This window comes from Lissotriton helveticus, chromosome 3_1 (genome assembly GCF_964261635.1).
Source record: "Lissotriton helveticus chromosome 3_1, aLisHel1.1, whole genome shotgun sequence".
In the NCBI taxonomy this organism is placed as follows: Eukaryota; Metazoa; Chordata; class Amphibia; order Caudata; family Salamandridae; genus Lissotriton; species Lissotriton helveticus.
In genome coordinates this window covers 1,925,199,919-1,925,218,485 of record NC_136061.1, presented here as the reverse complement: position 1 = coordinate 1,925,218,485, position 18,567 = coordinate 1,925,199,919, and positions in this window count along the sequence as shown.

Here is an 18,567-nt window from a genome sequence, read left to right as displayed (position 1 = left end):
TAGGCATGGGCGGTGGTGCACGAAGAGGTGAAGGAAGCCTGCTTTGCGGCTTGGGGGTTTGACTGGAGCCACTGGGGAGGGAGGTGCGTGGCTGGAGAGGATAGAGAGCAGTAGCCGTCTTTAGAGTGGGGAAGAGGGAGTCGAAGAACTCTAGGTTTTCATCTTTCGCCTGTATAAGAATGGTGCCATTACGGAAAATGGTGATGGTGATGTCTCCGGACAGAGACTGTTGGTTGAGGGGGGAGATAGTTTCCGGTTATGTTCTGAGAGGGTGGTTTTTGAGACAGGGAGGAGTGAGTTGAAAGTGGTAACCCATGAGTCCGATCTTAAGGTGTGGAAAATGAAGTCCATTTTTCTTTGCCCTCTTGATGAGCAGTGGTAGGTGTCCACAATGAGTGTTTCGGGATGTTGCCTAATAAGATTCTGTTTAAAGCGTTTTTTTGCTTTGAAGGAGAGTTTTTGTGGGAAAGTTATGGTGTAGGTGTTCTGACCAAGGGGGGAAAGGAGATTCTGTAACGGACAGGACTGCATGACTGAACTCAGGGCCGGCGGCATCTTGGAGCAATTAGGGGGAATGGCTTGTTGATCTCCTGGAGTGTTTTTTTAAGGCGTGAAAATTAGGTTGCGGCAGAGGCGAAGGGCGGTGTAGCAGGGGTCCAGAGGCGTGTGTTTGGCTCCGAAGATCCTTTGATCTAAGGTGAAATCCCTATTAGTGATAGGCAGCTCTTAGCAGTGGAACTGGGTGCTTGCGTGGGGAGCGGATTGAACCTGGAGAGCGGTCAAAGTACCCTCTGACCGTGACATCGGGCGTAGTACTCTAAACGTGTTAGCGGGGGCTAAGATGATGAGATTCACATCGGAAACATTTCAGAGGGAGTTGGGAAGTCCGAGATTGTGTTCAGGCATCCCTTCTGTACGTGAGGGACGGGGGGGAGCTTAGTCAAGGAGCCTGGGAACGTACCTGCGAATTTGGTAGTTGGTTAAGTGGACGAGATGACAGGTAGACGATGATGAGATTCACATCGGAAACATTTCAGAGTGAGTTGGGAAGTCGGAGATTGTGTTCAGGCATCCCTTCCGTACGTGAGGGACGGGAGGGAGCTTAGTCAAGGAGCCTGGGAACGTACCTGCGAATTTGGTAGTTGGTTAAGTGGACGAGATGACAGGTAGATGCCGTTGGGGCCCAGACGATGACATTCATACCCAAAGACTCCAGATGTCTTTTGTTTCGATGTCGAGTCGCTGTTTAGGGAGCCGGTAGGGGTGCTTTTTTGGTCAGTGGCTTGTTTGACTAGCAGTAATGTCCGAGGTGGCGGCCATCTTGAAGTCGATGACAGTCATACCCAAAGACTCCAGATGTCTTTTGTTTCGATGTCGAGTCGCTGTTTAGGGAGCCGGTAGGGGTGCTTTTTGGTCAGTGGCTTGTTTGACTAGCAGTAATGTCCGAGGTGGCGGCCATCTTGAAGTCAGGCAGCCTTATATAAGGGGGAAATGAGCTGGAGCTTGTATGTCGGGTGGGTATGCGCCTTTAGAGGGGTAAAAGCACCTTCTAATCTTGTCATCAAGCTGGAAAGTCCTTGCGTCGTGCCTGTGAGGGCCTCCGTGGTGAGATTCACGATCAGAAACAGCTAGGGTGTGTAGGGATGTCTGACATGGTGGCCATCTTAGGTCCAGGCATCCCGAGACGAGGGACGAGTAGGAACTCTCCTGGGGGTCGGGTAAATGTTTTCTTTTTTTGTAGTAGTTGAGAAGGAAGTCGAGTGACTGCGGCGTCAGGACGGAGTTGCTGGAGTCCAGAGGAAGGGCAGCATGAATCGAGCTTCTCAGTGTTGAGCCGCCATCTTGGGGACAGGCATCGACCGGAGAGCAGCCTCGTTGGATAAATACCGGCGAGGTATCCAGCTCCTCGCCGTACATGCCGCGGAGCCAAACGTGCTCCGATTGTGAGGCACTCTCACCGATCACCCCACCGAGCCCGAGATGTCTTCACATCATCCCAGGTATGTGAGCGGCCAAACACGGGGGGACGGGGGGGCCACCGCATAAGGGGAGCGGAGTAGCAGATCGGGAGCAGGCGGGCGGGTACCTTCAGCCTCCGGTTCTGTAGCTGAACAGCCAGCGGAGAGAAGCGGAGCAGCAGATCGGGAGCGGGCGGGGCGGTACCTTCAGCCTCCGGTTTTGTAGCTGAGCAGCCAGCGGTCCTCGAGCCCTCCTCGTTCTGGGCTCGTTCCACGGAGGCAGCCTGTTCTGTGGGGACAGTCGATCCCTCCCGCGTTCGAGTCTTCCAGCGAGGGGGTTCCAGTGGGGTCGCTCCGGTCAGGGAAAAAACACCAAAGAGAATATATATATATATATATATATATATATATATATATATATATAGAGAGAGAGAGAGAGAGAGAGAGAGAGAGAGAGAGAGAGGGAGAGAGAGAGACAGAGAGAGAGAGAGACACAGACAGACAGACCATAGTGGCTCCAGGTCACTAAGATGAGATTTTAGATGGGACTGGGGACTTCTATTCTTTAGGCAGATGTTATGGACCTCTTTCACCTACCTTAGAGGAGCATGTGTTGTGTTAGACTCTCCTCTGTCCCTCAATATTCCATCAAATAGTCAGGCAAGCTGGGTTGCCTTATTTGAGGACTGTATCCTGGTACCCTTCTGTGTGTGAGGTCTGCAGTAGACATACCCCATGGATTTTGAAGTGTAATCATACATTTCTCTGTTAATATCTCGCGAGATGACCACTGGAAATTGATTTTCTCCCTTTCTTCTCTGTCCTCCCCTGCCGAGGGTATTAAACACCACTGGCGACAGGAGTAAGTCGCATGCCGGTGGCTTGAGCCAGCCTAGTGCAGTAAGGCCCTATTTATGGGTCCCTGAGTAACCAGTCCTATCTCCAGGGTAGGGGAAACCCAGACCCAAGGCTGAACTCTCCCAGACGGAATCATCCCTAAGCCTGTGTTCCATGTCAGTTGTTTCCTCGCTAGCAAAACAAACCAAGGGTTTCAGCATTGCAGGCGTAGACTATCAGGCACTGTCAGCCCCATGATGCCAGACCCAGCACATGAACACTGCAGACATTACACTTGTCAATCAAGGGAGGTTCCTCTCTCTGTCCAAGCAGTCCAGCTATGGCACCTCTGGACGCTTGTAGAAACATCACTCGTCCACAATCACTCAGAGATTTGAGCCCTATTCACACTCTTATTCGGCCCTGCAGTGAAAATGTCCAAACACTTTTCTATACTGTTTCTCTTCATGCTTGTATTTGTTACATCTTCATTGATTTGTACACTCACTGCAAGTAAGAATGACATAATGAAAAACCGCAAATCTGACACTAAAAGCAGTATTTTAAATTGCTTATTTATTGTTTACTCGCAGGAATATCCGGCGTCATTTAGAAAGCGTTTCGGTGCAAGAAACAGAAACTTGAGCAGCACGATTAAAAAATGAAGATTGGACAGAAGTAACTGGAAAGTTAGAGGCCCTGCAAAGAGTTCGCAGAAGAGAAGACAATTTCCAGAAAATATTGAGAAACTACAGAGCTGTATGATTTCGAGGAACAGGGAAGACAGCCGACTATGTATTGCATTCAATAATTTCGCAAGCTCCATACATGCGTATTACACAAAATGGAACTGAGGTGAAAAAAAAAATAATGCTTTGTAAAAAATAAAATATTTAAATAAAATCCTCTGTATAAAAATGTTCAATGTTAAGCAAGCGTCTCCTTTGGTATAATAACAACATCACGTAACACCCAGAATCCTCTCAAATCTCTGATGCGTATGAGTGAAACGTTACAGTACTCGGGGGCTCGTTGCGTACCTCACAGTCCAAGAGTGGAGCGAGCGCACTTTCCAAGTGCAGCATCCTGCTCGCGCTATTCACCTGCAGATGGTGCAGTGTGGCATTCAGCCACGCCCGAGGGGAGGAAGAAAGGGGCCATTAGCAGAGTCCTAACTTTAGGCCTGCTAAATGCCTTCTGTGAATTATGAAAGTCTTAAAGTTAGGATTTTTCTCAGTTTAGGAGTAGTAAAGTTGGTACTCCTAACTTTAGGACTCCTAAATGGCTCCTTTGAATACTGAAATGTGTAAGTGCCTTCTGTGAATACCAAAATAGTAGTAGGTTTAGGATTTTGTCTTGTTAGTTCTGTGGATCGGGCCCAATGTGTGCAGCCGATCGGGCTGTTGAATGGGCGAATAACAAAATGATCTTTTCGTCTTGACGAAATATTTCCAGACTATTTTTGAGACGGCCATGTTTGAAGCAGGCAGCAGGCAAATGCAAGAATATCCAATGGGCAATCACAAATACAGAAACAGGTTTTTTTGGTGTGAGTTCTGCTGCCTTCACAGGCCACTACTTTACAATCTGACTGTCCTTTGCCTTTCCCTTTCGCCTCTGTGCTCCATTCACATGCGAGGCTGAACAGGTCAAGCAGTTTTTTTGCTGTCCCAGTTAAAGTGACACCCGCCCCTTCCCCAGACACTGATAGTTGAGATGACCATGGCACACACCATGCAGAATTTATACCAAGACTACAAAGGTGAGAAAGAGGCAGTCTACATTCAAACCTCTTCGGGACATGCCCAGGATCACACTAACTGATCAAGTGACAAAGCTAGGAGTAGAACTCGGGTTACTTGGTTCCTCAGTTGATATCTTCATCACTGGTTCACCACCTTCTCCCCCTTACCCGCCACTGCCTTCCCCGTGCTCTTTCAACAATTGCCCTATCTGCTGGTGCATCCAACTGGAGAGAGTCTGGTACAAAAGGCAATGCAGTAGTCAACTGTCCTAGAGCATGGGAGGCTGAAGTTAGCACTGATACACTGAAGGACTTTCCCTCGCCTGTGCTGCCAGCAGGGCCTGGAGGGCTACAAGGAGAAAAGTCAGGGAAAGTACAGGGGGCAAGTGCCAGATGATGATGAAACTGTGAGATTGTGACGTTGGTCGTCGGCAGAGGATGGGGTTTCTCAAAGTCCGCACCAGGCATACATGCTGTGCTCTCTCTCACGTCTGGGTGAGGCTGGGCTCTCAACCAATGAACATCTGCCCGAGGTCCAAGGCCCGACGCCAGTTGTGGGCCGGTTTTTTCCTACTGTTTGTGTGTGAATGTGGCTCGCGCCACAGCTGCTGCAGGCCTGGGCACTCAGTCTCAGCCCGGATCAGTGTTCTGCACACTGTGACAACGAGCATCAGCACTTGAAAGGCCATTTCTGCAATCTCCTCCACTTGCCTGATTAATGGATCTAATGAGCGGAAGAATCAATGGTATTGGCTTTTGGTGAGTGAAAGGTTACAACATCCCAAGCTTCATTAACACAAAAAATAGTTACAGCATGGGCAGAGGTAATGTAATCTCTCCCAGAACAAAGCATAGTTATAGATAAAATGGCAACAGCAGGAGCAAGGGCAGGGTAGGGGAAAACACAATGTACTGTATTATACACAGAACCAGAGCAAGCATTGGCAAAGCCAATAGGTAGTGGTTTATTTTGCTAGGGCATGCTAAGTAGGCACATTTGAGCAAGAAACTCGAGAGGAAGCCAGCGGGAGCAGACTGAAAGGGCTACAGTTCAATACAAGCACGGGAGTGGGGCCAGAAGGCTATATCCAAGCAGCCAATACCATTAGGTGAGAGATGGATACTCCACTGGGATGAGCCCAAGTCATGATTGACAAAGTCTCAAGCAAATGGCTGAAAGAGGCTGGTTGAAGAAAGCCAATGGCTGGGAGGGTTAGACCCAATGCCCAGTTTGAAGCTATTGTTAGCAATAGGTCACTTTGACAGCTGTCCTGTCTAACATCCCTCAAAACATAGGGATCAATCCTGCAAGCTTCCTTCCCTTGGAGAACAGATCCAAGACATGACGTAAGTTACAGACAGAGAGAGGAGAGAAAAAGAAAGATAAACTGGCTGGATGGAAGGAAAGTGAGGGACACTAGGTGAATGGAGAAATGATCAGGGCTGGGAAGATGCAAAGCAGTGATGAACAGCTGAGGAGAGGCAGACAGAATGAAGGATGAGAGTCAGGGACTGTTATAAGCAGCGCTACATTTGATCCAGTGGTTGCTGGTGGGGCCCCCCCGGCACTCATTTTTGGAGATCGCACTTCTTTTTCCGTATCTAACATTTCGCAATAGAAAGAGACGAAAAAGGTATTAAGGGTAAAGGAGGAGGAAGGAAAAGACGGAAAATCGCCTCAAAAGGAGAAATCAGTGTAGAGACGCTCTAGATGTTGCACGGCACGTCGGCGGACGTGACGTGCAGGCGGCCAGGATTGGCTGCTGGTGTTGGGGGCGTGGCTGAGGCGAGAGCGCGAAAGATAGCGGGAAGAGCGGGCGCTGGAGCGGAGGCTCGGCGCTCTTTGGGAATTATCCGAGTTATAGCAAATAAATAATTGTTAACTACAGTAAGGGCTCAGAGTCATCATTGGAGTCTGCCTACATCATTACAGTGGCGACGAAGGTGGGATTGAAGACCCCCCAGCAAGGCAGAACCTCAGACTCGGCCCTAAGAGACAAGCAAGCACCAGAAGCTTCAGAACCACCCCACAAGGTACAGAGGAGCGAGACTACCTGGTGCAGGAGAACAGGTACCCCAAAGAGCGCGGCAGAGCCCGGCACGCAGGAGGGTGTGGCGCAGAGGAAGGAAAAAGGGAGGAAAAAACCCAGGAACCCTAGAAGTAAGGCAGAAGGAGAGCGCCAGCCCACCCAGTGAGCAACAGACCAGTGAGCACGCGCTGGAGGGTTCAGAAGGAGCCGAGGGGGCTGACAAGGACAGTCCCCGAACCCCAGCAAGTGGAGAAGAACAAGACGACGCACCAGGGAGTCCCCGTGGCCAAGTAAGATCGCTACCTGCTGTGAAGAGCGAGAAAATGAGCGCGCAAGCAGGCTACGCGATGGCCCCGGTACAGTTCTTACCGCGCCCGGGAGAACCCCTCATGAAATGGGAGGATTGGAGGGAATACATCGACAATTTCATAGGCGTACTCGAAGATGAGAACGAGGAGGCATTCAAACCCCAGAGGAAGAAACGTATTTTACTATTGAACTTAGGCCCAGAAGGACTCCGGATTTACAAGAGCTTAGTCCCGAAACAGAGAACATCCACAGACGACGATGTATACGCACAGGCGCTCGAAGACCTCAACGAACACTTTAGACCGGCAATGTGCGTGTCGGTGGATAGGTTTAACTTCCAACAGAGGAAGCAGAAACAAGGAGAAACAGTGGAGGAGTATGTGGCGGCACTGAAACGACTGGCAGCCACGTGCAGGTACGCCAACTGGGAAGAGGAATTCATCAAGGACCAGGTGGTGATGCATACCACGTGCTCGAATGTGCAAGACAAGCTGTGGGCTAGTGGAGACACCACACTGAAGGAGGTATTGGTCATCGTGAAGAGAGCGGAATTAGCACGGCGGTGCGCTGAAGTGAAAAAAAAGGATATGGCGTCCAGCACGATGGTGAACAAAGTGGATGAAGAGGGGACTAGCAGAGAATACCGAAACAGGAAACCAACAGAAAGAGGGCCCAGCAAGTGGCAAAACAGCACGAACACGTCGAGTAAACAAGTGGGAGGCAACAGGAAGTCATGCTACAGGTGTGGAAGCTGGTCGCACGAGGCGCACGATCGGAAGTGCCCTGCGTTTCGCGCCAAGTGTGCGTTCTGTGGAATAATCGGCCACTACGAGAAGGTTTGCAGGAGGAAGGCCTCCAAGAGCATGGTGAGATGCGTGGATCAAAGCGAGGACCATCCGGACGGCGATTCGGAGCCGGAAGAAGTCACGGTGATCTACATTGAGGATCAGGTACTAAGCACGGAGGGAAATGTTCTAGACAGAGAAGGTAGACGCACGATGAAACCGGTGTTGGAGATGGCTATAGGCGGCGTCAAGATCAACGTGGTGGCAGATACAGGGTCTCCCTTCACCATCATCCAGAGAGCAGTGTGGGAGGAGAAATTTGTGCCACGGCTCGGGCCAGAGCTTGAAAAGCTAGACATCCGCCCGGTCACGTATAACGGAGATCGGATCCCCATGGCAGGATTCAGGCCCTTGACCTTCGAATTTCGAGGCCGGTCAGCACACTGTAAACTCTACGTGTCGGAGAGGGGCCCGTCAGTCTTGGGTTGGCTGGATCAGGGCGACCTAGGAATCAAGCTGGATCCGGGTGGCAAGGAGCAAATTCTCCTGACGGACCAGGTGGCCGGGCCAAGTCTGGACAAATGGAAAACCGAATATCCAAAGGTATTTGGGGGCACAGTGGGGAAGCTGGAAAAATTCGCCCACAAGATCATCCTGAAGGAGAACGCTGTCCCGGTGGCCCACAAGGCCAGGAATGTCCCGTTGGCAGTAAGAGACGCTGTGAGAGCAGAACTACAAGACCTGGAAAACAAGGGCATCATAGAACCCATCACGTGCGCCGAGTGGCTGGCGCCCCTGGTAGTGGTTAAGAAACCCAACGGTAAGGTCCGGTTGTGCGTTGACCTGAGGGAACTAAATAAAAACATTGTGGTGGAAAGATTCCCCTTGCCCAGGATAGAGGAGATGCTAGCCAGCACTAGGGGGATTAAGTGGTACTCAACAATAGACTTGACCTCTGCATATCATCAGATTGCTCTGCATCCGGACAGCCGCAAATTAACATCTTTCATCACTCCGTTTGGGTGCTATCAATTTCGCAGGATGCCATTCGGTCTAGCTTCTGCAGCGGCGGTGTTCCAGAGGATGATGCACCAGTTGTTCAAGGACATCAAGGACGTCCAATACTTCCAAGATGACATCCTGGTGATGGGCAGAGACATACCAGACCACGACAGGAAGTTGGCAGTGGTCTTGAAGATCCTAGAAGGAAAAGGACTCACGGCTGAATGGTCCAAATGCAAGATTGGGATGGACTCGGTAACCTACCTGGGGCATGAGATAGGGGCACAAGGTGTGACCCCCAAGGCCGACAATGTCAGGGCGATTTGTGAAGCACCACCCCCCTCCACCAAGGAAGAGGTCAGGTCATTCCTGGGGATGGCAGAGTATTATGGGAAATTTGTACAGCACTTTGCCTCTAAGACTCATCATATGAGACAACTAACGAAAGAGAACACTGAATTCAAGTGGTCGGAGGACACACAAAGGGAATTCGAGATTATCAAAAAGGAAGTGGCAGGGGCCATACCCCTTCAAGGGTTTGACCCTCAAGGCAACACCGTCCTCACAACGGACGCCAGCGACAAGGGACTGGGTGCAGTCCTCATGCAAGACCGAGGGCGAGGTCAGCTGGAGACGATCTGCTTCGCCTCGCGCACACTGAGTGAGACAGAAAGGAAGTACAGTGTGATAGAAAAGGAGATGCTGGCGGTGGTGTGGGCCACCACGCGCTTCCGACAATTCCTGTGGGGCACCAGATTTCAGCTACGGACAGACCACAAACCACTACTGAGAGTGCTGACATCGAGTGGCCACGCAGAGGCGACACCCCGGATATCGAAGATGTCGCTTAAGCTCTTAGAGTTTAGGTATGATGTGGAACACATACCAGGCAGCAAGAACAAGGTAGCAGACTACCTGAGCCGAGCAGCGGCTATGGAACCCAGTGAAGAGGACAAGGCATGCACGGAAGAATGGGTGGCACTGATGGAGGATCATGAAAGTGTCATCAGCCTCCAGGAATGGACACAAGCGTATGCAGAGGACCTGACGTTGGAAGAGGTGAAAACTTACATCACTCATGGATGGCCGGATAAGAGACGGGTTCGGAAGGAACTCAACCCCTATTTTGAAGTGAGGGAGGAACTCTCCCTGGACAATCAAGGAACATTTGTATATAGAGGAGAGAAAGTTGTCCCTCCAACGAACATCATACCCCGACTGCTGGACATGCTGCACGAAGGGCACCTGGGCATAGGGAAACTCAAACTGAGGTCCAAGCAGAACTATTGGTGGCCGGGAATGGACATAAGAGCGGAACGACATGTGAGAGAGTGCGTGAGGTGCCAGGGCGCAGACAAGACACTCAAACCCCTGCGCCCTGCATTGGGTGCATTCGAAACTCCAAAGAACCCCTGGGAAGAGTTGTCTGTCGACATCTTAGGCCCCGTCTTAGACACCCAAGGGGTCCAGAAGTACGTGTGTGTCCTGGTGGACAGGTTCTCGAAATGGCCAGAGATCAAGATCGAGGAAACCATGAACACGGACACCATAGTGCAGTTCCTGGCAGACACTTTCGTAAGGGAAGGCATACCCAAGTCAATCCTCAGCGATAATGGACCCCAGTTCCGATCGGAAAAGTGGGACAACTTCCTAGGAAGGAACGGAATCCAAGCGAGGCACACATCAATATACCACCCTGCGGGAAACGGCCAAGTCGAACGCTTCAATAGGGTGGTGATGGGGTCGATCCAAGCAGCCATCTCAGACCACAAAGACTGGGAGAAGGACATATGGCACATGTTGTGGGCGTACAGGATCACTCCCACAAGTACGGGATACAGCCCCTTCCAGCTGCTGCGCGGCCGAGAACCATTCACCCAGGACAACCGGGTGTGGAAGGAAAAGACTGTAGTAAGTGAATGGTCCCCTGCTGTGGTGCGGGCTAACATTGAGAAGGCCAAGGCAGTGTACACCAGACATTATAATGCCCGGAGGAACGTGCGAGATACAGAACTCAAAGAAGGAGAATGGGTTAGAGTCAAGCTGCCCACTCTACAAAGAAAAGGAGAGAGCAAATACAGCAAGCCCCTGCAGGTGAAGGAAATTAAGGGAAGAGCGGCCAGGCTGAGTGACGGAAACATATGGTCACAAGACCGCATGGCCAGATGTAATAAGATCCTAGTGTGGGACTGTGAAAGGACAGGCGGAGAATCAGAAGAATGTGAGAGTGAGAAGCGAGAACATCAGGAGAATGGGATCACGTTGAATGAAGGAGAGCAAAGTCAAGGAGAAGCAAGGGACAGAGAGCAGGAGATAAGAGTTGAGGAGAATGGCGATAACAGAGTCAGACAAGGAGAAGAAGAGACCAACACCACCCCTGCGAGACGAACACGGAGTGGTAGAGCTGTGGTGAGACCAACGAGATTCAGAGACTATGATTTGAGCGACGGACTGTAAGTTGAAATGTTTGTGCGAAAAAGGGGAGATATGTAGAGACGCTCTAGATGTTGCACGGCACGTCGGCGGACGTGACGTGCAGGCGGCCAGGATTGGCTGCTGGTGTTGGGGGCGTGGCTGAGGCGAGAGCGCGAAAGATAGCGGGAAGAGCGGGCGCTGGAGCGGAGGCTCGGCGCTCTTTGGGAATTATCCGAGTTATAGCAAATAAATAATTGTTAACTACAGTAAGGGCTCAGAGTCATCATTGGAGTCTGCCTACATCATTACAATCAGGAACTTGCAAGAGTGAGCTAAAGCAGCCTGGAGTAACTCGAAGTGGATTAGAGAGACGTGAGGTGGATTGAAGAGTGTGCAACCGTGGCAATCGATGCGCTGCCGTTAAATTGCACCGTCTGTGGCCTCTGAGTACCACTTTGTGCAACGTCACTTAGTCCTTTACATATTAACCACTGGGTATAAGCATAGGTGAAAGAATGTGGAGCGCTGAGAAGAAGGTGGAAGAAGGGCTTTTTATCTACCATATATTTGCTACAAAACAGCCCCAAGTATTAACCATGCAATGTCTCAGTAAAGGTCCTGAGACACAAATCTAGCACACTTTTTTCAGCTATGGAACCTATTTTTGGTTCAGATCCAACCCTGTTTACTGTGATACACCAATGCCCTTGCCCTCCCTCCAAACCTGACCACTTGGAGACGGAGGTGGGGGTGGTGGTGGGCAGTGATGTGGAACCCAAGGCAGCAACGGGCAGTGGCAAGGCTGGAAATGGGAGGCCATGTGAGTGGGCAGCACTTCACTAATAACATATTTGGGGCCTGGCACTTATAAATTAAGCACTGCATGTTTCTAAATCTCTGGAGTTGGTAGTTGCAGTTTTTGACCCTCACAACACACATTAAGTTATTCGGGACAACCATGGATTTTCACTTGAGGGGTTGCTGTAGAATAATGGTTGAAAGGAAGGTGGTATGAGGTGTGGGCTCATTTTTCTTTCTCATCTAGAGTCATTCTCTAAGGTTAGGGTGACCAGATTTTGAAAACCCAAAACTGGAACAGTCAACAAACACATACTGAGGGTCACAGAAGGACTTAATTGACAGTGCTGGGCCGACATAGGAATGATAGACAATAAGGCACTAAGGGGAATTAAATGCAACATTTTGCACAATATTAACCTTGTTAACTAAAATGCACTCTGATCAGAGTTAATAATTAATTCTGGCCTGAACTACACGAAAACTACTTGCCTCCCCAACAATAATGTCTGCACTTACTGCCATAGAGGGTTTACACTTGTGCATCTCACAAACTTATGTTGCAGAAGACTCAGTGTGAGCAATCCAAAGAAGATCAGTGTTTTAGAGATTGCACTCCTTGGTCCATTTCATGATACCCAGCCAAAGGAAGACATTGCAGAGATCTCAAGTTACCTCAACAGTAGCACGCTTAATCTAGTTGCATGCTGGTCGTTTTGCATCTAAAAAAGGTAAAAAGAGAACTGCAAGTGTCAGACAGCAAAATATGTGCCTAGAAGGCAGAATGGGGTGTGGTGGAGAGGTGCACAAGGCTCCATAAAAATATTTTCCTTTGCTACAATAATGAACCAAGAAGAAACTGCAACTGGGCCTCTTTTTAAAATGTGAGATAACATTAAAGTTGTGCCAGCTTTCCTTATATTTCAAATGAAAATAGAGCAAACAAGGGTTTAATTAAATAACCCTTCTTCTTCTTTCCCACATGTTGTGATGAAGGGAAGGGAAATGCTAATGAGCCTGGGTGTCAGTTGAGGGTCTTCTCAGATGCTGGTTTGCCACACATCAGAGTTTTTTATTTTTAGAAAACTGCAAAACAATTAACCTTTGTCCCCACAGTGATTTAGCAGAACAGGGTGGAAGGACATTACAACTTCTAGATGAGTCATGGAGGTGCTTGCACCAGTCTTCCAGATCTAGTTGTATGAGCTAGAGGAAGAGCGCCTTCACTTGCATCTCTGGAGAAGAGTTGGATGCTTGATTTAGGCACTCAGGTGGATTTGCCTCACTCATGAGGTCTGGATCTGGCCAATATTGAGGCAAAGACTTAAAGTGTGATGAGTCTCTGGTTATTGATTTTCCAGGTCATTGGGAAGTTACCATATGTCCCTTGCTCGTCATAGGTCTTAGCAGATCAGCAGCAAACGAAGTGTCCATCTTGCATGTCTGCTTTTGCTTGACAAGAGGTGAGCATCCTTTCTCGTAAGCTGAGTCTCAAGCATATTTGCGCTTGTCAGTGTAGGCCTTCATTTTGCATTTGTGAGAGTTATCAGTGACACATATCTCGTCAGGGTCTATTGACTGACTCGTGGTCAATTGGAGTATCTTTGTTTCAAGAGCTCTCCCAAACAGCAAGGTGGCAGGACTTTGTCCTGTCATGGAATGAGGAGTGGAATGGTAGGCACAAAGAGTTGGGTGCAGAGCAGATTTGCAGTCGATGTCCTCCAATGAAGCATGTGAACCACCTTTTTCAAAGTACTTATAAATGGTTCCACAACACAATTTACCTGTGGCCAGAGAGGTGTGCTTTTCTGATGTGTGATGTTCAAATATTTAAAAAGTCTTTGAACTCTCTGCTTTGGAAGGGAGGACCATTGCCAGATTTGAGAATGGAGGGAACACCCCATAAAGCAAAAATGTCATCCAGCCTTTCGATGATTTAGTCATGTGTGGTTGATGATAACTCTTCCACTAGAGGAAAACGTGAGTAGTCCTCGACAATGACTATGAGGTGATGTCCGTTGTTAAGAGGTCCAAAATAGTCAACAATAATCCTCTCACAAGCTTGCTTAGGTAGATCAGACATGTTCAATGGGTGCTGAGTCATTTTGGGAGGCAGGCAGTTGCACAGATGACAAGCTTTAAGCTCCCTTTCAATTTGTTCGTCAAGACGGGGTAATGACACTCGTTGCCTGAGGGCTCTTTTAGTTGAAGCAATGCCACAATGTCCTTCATGTGCCAGTACAATAACTCGGGTGCCTCTGTTGCTCGTTGGAGGGCTGCTGTTTGCAACACGGACCTTGTTCCCTTGATCTGTTTTCCGGCCACTTCGCCACTTCTCGCGGCCCCCGCTTCGCGGGAGCCGCTCCCTGGCACAGGAACCTTGCTCTTCATGACCTGCTGGGGATCCAGAGGATTTGGCTGAGACTGCTGCACCACCCACGCACGGATAGAGGCGGGACTGCGAGGACCAGCCTGCCCAGCGGCGCTGATCGGCCGCAGCTGGTCCTCTTCCCGCCCCCTCCAGTGCTTCCTCCTTAATAGGAATACCTATAACGCGCACGCGGGACGCGCGGGGGACGGAGCACAGAACGAAGCCCGGACAAAGGGCGGACAGTCTGAGACAGTCCGAGACTGACCGTGGCTGGACTGGGCCAGGATTCCTATCCGTTGCCTTTGTGGACCCCTTGTTGCATCCTTACCGTAAGATTTATTGTTGTCAATACCTTTGAGTACTACCTGTGTTGTGCCCTATTGCTAACTTCCAATTTCAATTTATCCTTGAGGCTCTTGTGCAACTGTGCTACTACTCTATTGTACATAATATGTCCAAACAAAAGTCATCCTCTGCTTCTAACACCATGGATAACTACCTAGTGCAGGTAGTGAGGAAAATCAATAGCACAAGAAGGATATCATTGGTCTTGAGTTCCAAACCCATAATCCCTACACAGAATTCCCCACCAGAACCTAACATGGTCGAAGCCCCGATACAGGTTCATTGTAGCGATATTCCGGATATTGTATTTTCCCTGAATGACATTCATGATCAATTGTTGCCTACCACCGTTAATCTGGTCAATGACTCCATGGATCAATCTAATATGATTATAGAAAATTCCCCCTCCTCCTCCCCGGTGTCTATGCCAGCTACTAGAGCAGTCAGAGCATGTAGAAAGGACCAGAAAAAACATGGAGGGACTCGCTCTAGTAGGAAAAGGATTGTCTCCCCACCCAAAACCACGGCCACAAAAGATGGATCAGGGGAGTACGGTGGGAAGGTGATATTGGAGGACAACCAAATTAAAAAACTTGTGAGTATGGTTGATTCCAAGATCAAAAGCATTGTCAAACCGGTGATAACTAAAATTGATTATTTGACCGCTGAGGTAAATAGGCTAGGGGGAATCATAAATAAGACGGTGGAAGAGGTGGGTAATTTGCCAACTCCTGTTCCAAATAGAGTTGAGCCTATATTGAATGTTCCAGTGACTGAGATAGTGGGCAGGGATAAAGTGGACCAATCCTCCAAACGGCCCAACTCCAAGTACCAAACAATGCCCAGGTAACATCCAATGAAGCTCACCCACCTAAATCAACAGGGGTAGGCACCGAGAAAGGCCCGGTTCAACTTATCGTAGAGGCCTCTCCCTTAGTCTTGGTCCTGGCTAATGTACCGTCCTTAAAACCGGGCCAAGTGGAATCTACTAGTTCTCTGATTAGCAAAGCATTTCACTGGCTATCTAACAACATGATGATATCCACATGGGGCAAACAGCAGCTAGCTGAGGAAATTACCATGGCAAGAAGGGTGGATTGGATAGGGAATGGCGGGAAAAAATTCAAAGGTGACTGTGTAGTTTTACATTTTTTAAGCCCAGAAGTACTCCCTGATGTTTTGAATAATTTATTTCCACCTCAACGCAGAAGTACAGATATCATTCCGTTAACTTTGGATTTTTTCTACCATAGAGGTAAAAAAGGGAACCCGAGCATTTTAAAAACGAAGTGGAATCCGGTGGCACATAAGTGGGGCAGGGTCCCCCAATCTAGCGAATGGGAAATCAACCTTGAAAACAGATTTGTGGCACTGTCAGATCTGAATGAATGCGATTGACTTGAGTTGACTAACAGTGTAGAGTATAACGAATTAGTTGAGCTAAAAAGTATAGTCACCCACATAAGGAAGGGGTCCGGTCTCACAAATGATATTTCTTTGATTGCAGGGAATGGGCCAGATGTTACATCTACTCTAAGTAACAGAAATGAGAACAGACATCTGGAGTCACAGTCTGTCCGCTCTACGGCTGAACCATGTCTTGCCCCTGGACTAAGTGCACCCATACTTGAACCCTTATGCCCCCACCATACTAATCTAGAACTAGAAATAGGGTTGGTGGATGAAATACAAGGCACTACTCCATCTCAGATTCCCCCTTGTCTAGCAATGGATGAAATAGTAGAGACAGGGCTGTCCTTTCTTTCCTGGAACATTGCTGGAATTACCAACAAGCTGTCATCACCAGAATGGTGTAAATTTATAGATCAATTTGACATCCTATTATTCCAGGAAACTTGGTCAGTGACCCCAATACACCATCTAGGGTATCTCAATTTCCAAATCCCTGCCTGATAATTTGGGTTCGTCAAAACTTATGCTGCAGAATCCAGCAAAGGAGCTCTCCACTGGATGATATCTTGTCAGTCAATCTTATTTGGGCCAATGGTCAGGGGATGGCCATATTTAACATCTATGCTAGGGGAGTAGCGGGTGGTCAAATATCAGAAGTAATTACCGCTCTCGACCATGAACTTGAAGCTCTCCCAGCAGAGCTGCACTTCATTGTTGGGGGCGATGTTAACACCACTTTTGAACCGCTTGGCCACGAAGATCACATTTTAACAGAAGAAGAGGATAATAAGTGGGGTATCCCCCAGCTAGAACTTCCCGTAGTTAAAAGATGGTCAGCGGTAGCCATCCAATTGAAGGCTCTATGCCTAGCAAGAGGACTTAGAGCAGCTAATGGACGTACCCCTTTAGATCGACAGGGGAACAACACTTTTGATAATGGTAGGTTCTCCAGTCGAATAGATTATTTCCTAGTAGATATTAGAGTATGGCATAGGCTGATTGATATGGCAGTTAAAATCCGGATAGAGAGCGATCACAACCCTCTCTGTATGGTTTTTAAAGCAAATACAGGGTCAAGAGAACTAATCGACGGGGGTGGTAAAATTACTCTAGACATTGTAGCCTCGAACAACCAGCGCCACATAAAGTGGGGTAGCCTAATTGAGAATACAGATAGGCTGGAGGAGCTTAAAAAAGTGGTGCTTCAAGAAGTGGAAAAGATAAACTTACATGTTAAAGAGCCAAACTTCCCGAATTTATGCTTGATGCCCATATGTCCTTTTTTACCAAGCTCCAGGAATTTTTTAAGAAGCAGATGAAACCAGGAAATGTCCACAATAAATTGCCCAAAACTGGATGGTATGACAAAACTTGTAGAGCGGCCCGCCAGAATCTCAGCGCTGAACTTCGAAACAAGAACATTCTAGGTGTGAGAAGAGCGAGGGACATATATAGGAAGGTTCAAAAAGAGGCTAAGAAAAAGTGGGATGAGGCTCACTGGCGTGATCTTGAATCCGCCTGTGATGCAAAGAAGCAAAGCCAATTTTGGGCATTGGTAAAGTGGGATAGAGGAGGGGTGGCACAACCCCCGCAAAACAACGTAGCAAAAAATGTATGGGTTGACTTCTTCAAACCACAATACGCCTGTGTTTCAGCTGAAGAAGAGTGTACCCTACCTCCCACAGTTTTTTTATCAAAGTCAGTTATTCACCATAAAAGACGTCAGTATTGCGTTGGATTGCGTGACAGGGGGCCGCGCTCCAGGAATGGACGCCATACCTGCGGATGTGTTTTTAAGCGATCGTCCATCCTGGTGTCAGTACTTTGAGTGGCTAGCTAATTCTGTGGCCAGAGGTGCTCCAATACCGACCTCGTGGAAGGGTGCAGAAATAATTCCAGTTTTTAAAAAGGGAAACAAATCATTACCCAGCAATTATAGACCTATCAGTCTTATAGACTCTGCCCAAAAGATGATAGGTCGATTAGTGCAAAACAAATTGCAAACCTGGACTGATGAAAAAGATATTTTATCCCCTTACCAAGCTGGGTTTCGACCTTGTACAAGTTCAGTTGATCAGGTCTTTTTCTCTATAGCCCTCTACTGGAGGAACGTGATGCTAACCAATGGAACTCTCTACGCTGTTTTTCTAGATTTAAAATCAGCTTTTGATTTGGTTCCTCGTTCCAAGCTCTGGGGGGTGCTTGCCGAAGCAGGGATGGCCCTGGAATTATTGACGCTACTCGTCCGCTTTCATGAGAACAACTACGCCAGAATCAGATGGGGAGCTCAGGGTGAGGTGACAGACACATTCCCTGTAGAGCGTGGGGTTCGGCAGGGGTGTGTTTTGGCACCGACACTATTTTCCATCTACATCAACGGCATTGTAGACCATCTAAGCCGCTCCCCTACTGATGCACCGATTCTGGCAGGGGCACGTGTGCCTGTTCTCATGTTTGCGGACGACACGCTCATAGTTTCTCGTACACCAAGTGGGCTTCAGAAGGCAGTCAATGCCTTCGGGGAGTTTTGCAAAGCACGTGGACTTGAGATAAATACATC